Source organism: Aptenodytes forsteri, unplaced genomic scaffold, assembly GCF_000699145.1.
Source record: "Aptenodytes forsteri isolate BGI_AS27 unplaced genomic scaffold, ASM69914v1 Scaffold227, whole genome shotgun sequence".
Lineage (NCBI taxonomy): Eukaryota > Metazoa > Chordata > Aves > Sphenisciformes > Spheniscidae > Aptenodytes > Aptenodytes forsteri.
Genome location: NW_008795365.1, coordinates 1,706,616 through 1,714,137, shown reverse-complemented (window position 1 = coordinate 1,714,137; position 7,522 = coordinate 1,706,616). Strand labels below are relative to the sequence as shown.

The following is a 7,522-nucleotide window of genomic DNA, read 5'->3' as shown; positions in this document are numbered from 1 at the left end:
TTGTTGTTGTTGTTGTTGTTGTTGTTGTTGTCGTCATTATTTTATTTCAATTATTAAACTGTTTTTATCTCAACCCACGAGTTTTTCTCACTTCTACTCTTCCAATTCTCTCCCCCATCCCACCGGGGGGGGAGTGAGCGAGGGGCTGTGTGGTGCTCAGTTGCCGACTGAGGTTAAACCACGACAGTAGATTTATGCATATGGAGAATTTTTTGTAAAGACTCTTCAATGGTGATGGAAAGCACCTTTATTTTTAGAGGAGTACTGATGACTTGGTTTGAGAACCAAATCTCTTTACATTATATGTGAAATCTTCCCTCTAGAAACTTCCCTCTCTAGAGGTAACCGGAGAGACAGGCAACACACAAACCCACAGTGAAGAGAGGAGGAAAGACAATTCTATATCGTATGTGGAGGGAGAGAGGGTTAAAAAAGAGCAAGCAGTTGGAATTATGTCGTAACACCTCATATGATAGAAGGCGGACGACAACTTTTGGAAGATGGAAATGTATCTGCTCTACTCTCACTGAAATCCTGTGGAGGAGGCTGGTAATGAATCTGCTGGGGAGTATTACAACTCAGGGAGTGGCCAGCACATCTCTTGGCAGATCTCAGGGTATTAGAAATTGAAAGGCAGCCTAAAAATACTCAGACAAAAACCAAATACCCATAACCTTGTCTCAAGCACAGAGACAGACAAATGGAGAATTTCTTTCTGAACCTGGCTGGCCACTTTTTCCACTTTCCGAGTTCATAAGCACATGTAGCATAGTCACAGACATAAAGGGGCAACTATTTCATCACCTCTTTCTCTTCTTGAAGAAAACTGACACTGAAAAACAAGGAGTAAGCTTATGCCACCTTTACAGTCTGAAGGCAACTGGATGTAATACCATGCGGCAGCTAAAATTCTAATCCAATGTCAGTAATTTTAAAAATTGAGTGGTTTTGCACAGTTTGAGATCTACTTTACCGGCACTTGCCTTACAAATTTTTTTTTCTCAAAAGCAAAGGGAGCTAGTAGCAGCAGTAGCAGAGAGTAGAAGCAGCAGTGGCAGACTAAAAACTCTGAACTTCAGCTTGTTCGGGCAGCTAGCAGACAGGATCTCATGGGAGGGTGCTCTGAAGGGCAAAGGGCCACAGAGAGCTGGTCAGTCTTCGAGGCCAGCCTCCTGAAAGCACAAGGACAGTCCATCCTGAACTGCAGGAAAATGGATGTACATAGCAGGCAGCCAGACTGGCTGAACAGGAAACTCCTAACTGAGTTCAAATGCGAAAAGGAAGTGTACGGGGCTCCAAGTGGGGACAGGCTGCGCAGCAGAAATAGAAGTATTGTGGCTATGCAGGAATGGAGTTGGGTGTTACACACTGTTACATGCTGCGCAGAGGGGCTGTGGGGTCCCCAGCCTTCAAAATTTTAAAAAACTTGAATACATAAGACCCTAAGCAACTTGATTGAACTTTGAAACTAGACCTGCTTTGAGCAGGAAGCTGAAGCAGATGACCTCACAAGGTCCTTTCCAACCTAAATTACTCAATGACTCTATATTCTTCATAGAATCAAGAGTTGTACAAGCCAACCTAGGCCAGTTTGCTCAGGGCACTGTCCCTCTGAGTTTCTACTATCTACAGAAACACTACTCACAATTTTAACTTCGACATATGAATTGAACCTAATTCAAACTTAATCCTTGCTCTTTCAGTTCTGGCAGTCTTTCTTTTCAAATTGTGTGAAATTTATGTACCACTATGTGGGTTTCTTTCTTGGAAGGGATGTCAGTTCTCAAAGCAGAATCTGCATTGTCATGAGGATTTTAAAGATGAATTCAATTAACAGACTGATTTAATGTAGGCTAAAATTGTTTTTCAAAAGAAATACAGACCAAGGGCTACCTTTTAATTGTTTCTTTTTTATGTATATAAGCAGTTTATAAAACTATAATGTGATTTTTTGAAATGAGAGGTACTTCAGGATATTGTTAAAAATTGTCTTATTTTGAACACTGGTAGTTATAAAAAAAGAGATTTACAAATATTTTCTGATACCCAGTCACATCAGGGGAAAAAAAAAACCCCTGTGTGTTAGCATAATGGAAAATACACGATGTGAGAGTAGCAGGGATTTTCTACAACATTCACTGCACTCTTTATTCAGCAACTTCTATAAATGGGTCTAAAAATATTTATAGTAAGGGAAGTGGACTAGATGACTTCTTAATGGCACTTTCTGTAAAATATTTCTGTAATTTCTTTGTCAGGATATCACATTATTACAGACCTGAGCCCAGGGTTGAGAAGTCTTTCCACATAAGCCCATGCCTATTGAAATGCACTGAGGTATCCTTAGAACACCATATTTAGCTGAAAGAGATCCAAAAAAGAAGGGCTAGGTGCAGAAATAAAGGTTTACATGTTCTGGGAGTGCAGGTGGACTGGTTTTGGTGACAATGCCATGGGTGGGTTTTTTTCCCCCTCTTTTCTTTTTGAGTACACTTCCAGTAGAATGGCAAGGATATTTATCCATTTCAGAAGAATCTCTCTTTTTCAACTTAAGTTTGTACCTTAAAAGGATACAAAATTAAAATAGGTGTTATGATTTAGTTGCATATAACCTCACTGTTTGAGTTTATAAATATTGCAAATTGGAGTCTTGCTTAAAGAAAGGAGCAAAAATTGAATAAAGAGTTTGGGATTCAGCTGTAGAAAATAACCATAAGTATCCACGTTTTAAGTGGCTTGAATCCCAGTATTACAAGTGTGACTCTTGTTGGGGACTGGATATAGTATTATTCTAGTGATAAGTCTATTTTCTGCTTTTTGAAAAAGAATTTTCCACTAAGATTATGACTGCCAGATTTCCTACACCATTTGGTACCCTCAAATATTTTGGAGGCTCCCATCACCTTAATACAAGTTGTGAAAGGGATGATTTGGCCCTGGGACCATGTATGCGCCAGTTACTATGACACTTCAGACAGCTGGTAGTCTGAAGATCACAATTTGGAAATCCTTATGTGAGCAAATAACCATGTTCTCCACTTACTAAATTCATTTAACTAGCCACATTGTAAAATTATACTGTAAGCTATTCATGATCCTTGAGATGAAACATGTTACTCTTCAAATAATGCTTTACACTGAAATATTTATTCCTTGAGGGGGGAAAAAAAATCACAGAAATATCTTTATTTAACTGTGGTATCTGATTTTTCATATTTTTAACATATCCACCTAGTACAACTGATGATTGGATAGAGACATTCAGCCATAGGCATTTTAGAGAAAAACTTTTAAAGTCACATTTTCTTAATTTGAAATGGGTGATGGATAAAATGCATGAGAAAAGTCAGATTTTTCTGCCAAATACAGCATAGTGGAAATCTTCTTGCATAATGAAGTGTTAACTAAGTCATGCTTCTGCGGAATGATTTAAAGTGTGATTCCACCACCAAGAGATTGTAAAAAAAGCAGGGCTCCATGGTGTCTCGGTAATTTCAGCATAAGATATGCTGAGTTTGCAAAGAAAAAAGGTGGGAATGTTTGGTTTGGGAATTTTTCCCCTCCTAATTTCCAGTCCCCCAAACTCCTCCTTTGGGCTTTTTACATCTCATGCATCATTAGCTGGAATAAATTATCATCGGGCTAAATTGCATGATTAACTATTTTTGAGTTGGCAGTAGAGGGAGAGAGACTTTAACCTGCACAATGGGCAAATTTGGTAGGAAACAACTGATAAAATACTCAGTCACCTCACTAGGGCACTTTTACAAAAGAATCTTTTATAGAAGAACCAGAACTTTAAGAAAAGCATAATAATGAGATAAAACAAGTTTGTATAAAAAGATGCATGATATCCCCGTTTCAGGAAAACTCACTACAATCAGAAAATTACCAGTTTTATGGATAAATTTCAGACTGCACTATAAAACACCAGGAAAAAAAAATAATCAGAGAATTGAGAAACACACAGCTAAATAAAATCTTGATAATGAATTATTTGCTTAGGGAAAAAAAAAAAAAAAGAAGAGAGAATACTTTTTTTTGCAATGCAAATACTTTACACAGAAATGTCCTAAAAGAGGTAAATCTGAATAATCTACTGAAGTGTAATCTAAAAGGGCAGAAGATTATAGAGCGCAGGCACTATCTGTCCCTCCACCCTGTTTAATTTGTGGAAGTAAAAAATTAAGAGGCAGCACGTAAAATCTGGTCTCTGTTCCCTACAGAGACCAGATTTAATCGTACTTATAGAGAGAGACCACGATTTTTTTAAACAGCTTTCTGCTCTTTAAAAACCTCCAACCATAGTACTCAGTATCTTGGCTCTGCCCGTGCAGAATCTCTCCAATCCACCCCCCAAAGCAGCAGCAGCAGAAGGAAACGAATGGTGATTTTCTGGGGAGAGGGCAGATAGGGCCCATCGGCACCTCCCTCCCCGGCCCATTCCCCACTGCTGGGGCAGGGGGAGAGGCGCAGCGAAAGGCTGTGACTACGGCGAGTAAGGCAGGAGGTGAGAGGGGCTGGAAATGCAGTGTGCTACCCTGTTATTATGAGTGCTGGGAAGTGATCCACGCTAGCAGTAGTTTTTTCTTCGTAATTTATGTGTTCTGCCATAATGTTTTGCTACAGTGGGATTCAAACTATTCAAAGTATTTTTAATTAAGGAGGACCCAGAAAGGAAGAAAGCTGTATTCGTATGAGGAAATAGGAACAACACGGAGGTTCTCATGTGAGCCAGGGTTCTAAGGAAACTATTGTCAATGAGGCATAAGGCTGCCTGCATCTAGACTGACTTACACTGTGGTGTAAATACTTAGACCTAGCTAAATGATGTAAATTTGAAGCAAAGTCAAAAGCAGGACATTGAACAGGCTATAGCAGTGCTATGAAAAAGCATATACTTGCCAAGAATGAACACTGCCTGGCAAAGCACTCAGACCCTGATTTTTTCTGCCTAAATTACACCTGAACTGTTGACTAATGTTACGCCAAATGAAATTTAGGTTTGATTAATCTATTCCTTCATATCTGCTTATTGTAGACAAAAGTAAAGAATTATACAGAACAAACCTAAATATTTTTCCTAAATTAGAGGCTTTTATGTATGAAGTTAACTTCAGTGAATTTGCCATGGAAGCAGACCGTCAGGCTCTAGTGTGCTGTACAGAGATAGAGTTGGTTTCGTTTTTTTGCTACGCAAATTATTTCTGTAGATTTACCTTGTCTATAATATTTGCTAAACTGGAAGTGCAAAAACAGTTGTAGAAGTTATCTGAGAAGGGGAGAGAGGAATTTAAAATGAAGAGCTTGTGTTTTACTTTGCTTGTAAAGTAGAAGCAAAGGGAAATTTGGGGATAGTGTGTATTATGTATGCCTTATGACACCTGAAATAAAAGGGAAAATTGCTTTTTTACATCTAGAAAGAATGTAGAAAGAATGTTTCTATAAGAGTCTGTTTTGGTAGGAACTGCTAGTTTTCACTGGTGGTTAAAAAAAAAAAGGTACCGCAAGGTTAAATTTCCTGATTTAGATACTAAGTAAAATGCTGATAATTCCTTCCTCAAACATGAGTACATAAATAAGTTATACAAGAATACTTATTTTGTTGTGCAGTATACTCATAAATATTAGATAGAAAAAAAAATTCTCAGTTACAGAAAGCAACAAAAGCTAGCAAAGTCTCTTGAGTTTTCCTTTTATTAAAATAAATCAGTAGTCTTGCTTGGATTCTTAAAAATAATTATGTCCAGAATTTAACCATGTTTAAGTAAGTTGACTGCATAGATCTTCCAAAGAAAGAAAGAAAGGCCCAACGCTACAAGTCAGGTTTTTGGAGAAAGTTTCTTGGTTTTATTCTGGTGGGTTAAAAAGTATATGTTAACTAAAGCATGGTTTCTGTTGATTACTTGATAATAGTTTGTATGGTCTGTGTATAAAAAAATTGCAGATTTCTGTATGAGGCTGTTTTGGTAGGAACTGCTAGTTTTCACTGGTGGTTAAAAAAAAAAAAAGGTACCGCAAGGTTAAATTTCTTAGGAACACTTTAAAAAAAATCTTTGACATATGTAGCAAGAAGAAAGTGTTATTAAAAAGATGGTCATTTAAATGAAATCCATTTTGTTTAGACTGGAAACCTAAAAGGACAAGACCGAACAAGACTCTCATGCCCCTTTTTTTTTAAAAAACAAACAGTCATACCCTGAAGTGTTGACTGAGCTGTACGCTGTTAGTTCTCCTTGACTTTAAAGGTACCCTTCACTTCGTCTGCGCTGTGTGATAAGGATAGTGACTTCTCCTTTCTTCTAACCTGTAGGAAGATCCTTAGGACCGATTTGATTTGGGGAAGCTGAGAACAGGCAAGTTTCTGATACTCACCTTGTCCTTATGTAACAATTAGTAGAAAAGGGTACTACTGCCCCTTCATGTTGAGGAAATGGATTGCAAAGGCCAGTAGTGTTGGGTGGTAGAGACAAAAATCTCAAAATGGTTAAGCAGTTTCATGGGAAATGGAGAAAGCTAGAGAAGACCAGAGATGTTGCTTCCTCTACGTTTCCAAAGATTTACAGGGAGCTACATAAAACGTCCTGGCTTCTGAATTATGAAAACACATTTATTCCTAGCTGGGGGTTGCAACCCCTTATAAGAAGGCAAATACGCCCTTTTCCCACAAAGCCTTCCCGCTGCAAATAGAGATGTTAGACCTTCATAATTAAAGTGAGAACTTCATTCCACATATCTTTCAAACCCGGTTCTAGTACAGATGGACATGTTTTTCATAACCAGTTCTGGCCATAGGAAATTATTTCATTTTACAAGGTGGATATAAAAACCATGCTGCACAGCTCACCTCCTCTACTGCTGTTTCCTGCCAGTTGCCTGGCATCTCCCTCACGGGCCAGTCTGATGGGCCAGTGGACAGGAATACCTCTGCTTCTTACAGCCTCTGGTGAAGCCACCTTGCTTGGGGTCATAGCAAAGTCTAATGATCCTTCCCCTCCACTCAGCACTGGTGAGGCCACACCTGGAGAACTGTGGCTCAGCTTTGGCCAATGGCAGGTCCCTCTTGCAGCCGGCTGGAACCCCCCCCCCCCCTCCCCCCCCCCCCCCCCCCCCCCCCCCCCGCCGCTACCAAAACCTACACACATAAATCCAATACAGAAACACAGAAAGAGAATTTAAAAAGGGAGAGGGCACAAGAAACATAGGCAAGAATTAAAAAATAGGGACATTGAACCACATAGAGCGAGACGTTGAAAGAAAATTTTAAAAGCGACATGTGACAAGACATTGCAGGAGGAATTCATCAATGATCTGAACGAGGGGATTGAGAACACCCTCGGTAAGTTTGCAGATGACACCAAGTTGGGCGGGAGTGTTGATCTGCTCAAGGGTAGGAAGGCTCTGCAGAGGGACCTGGACAGGCTGGATCAATGGGCCGAGGCCAACTGTATGAGGTTCAACAAGGCCAAGTGCCGGGTCCTGCACTTCGGCCACAACAACCCCATGCAGCGCTACAGGCTTG

The 7,522-nt window shown here is 39.5% G+C and overlaps 2 long non-coding RNA genes across 2 annotated transcripts in view; both read right to left on the bottom strand.

Moving 5' to 3' along the window:
• LOC103899731 overlaps positions 1-7,070 on the bottom strand; it is a 9,389-nt gene extending 2,319 nt beyond the window's left edge. Inside the window, exon 1 of the long non-coding RNA XR_657629.2 lies at positions 6,848-7,070. This is a non-coding gene — a long non-coding RNA (uncharacterized LOC103899731). The remainder of the gene's footprint in view (positions 1-6,847) is intronic.
• Positions 7,071-7,119: 49 nt separating this feature from the next.
• LOC109279490 overlaps positions 7,120-7,522 on the bottom strand; it is a 2,276-nt gene continuing 1,873 nt past the window's right edge. Inside the window, exon 3 of the long non-coding RNA XR_002086204.1 lies at positions 7,120-7,135. This is a non-coding gene — a long non-coding RNA (uncharacterized LOC109279490). The remainder of the gene's footprint in view (positions 7,136-7,522) is intronic.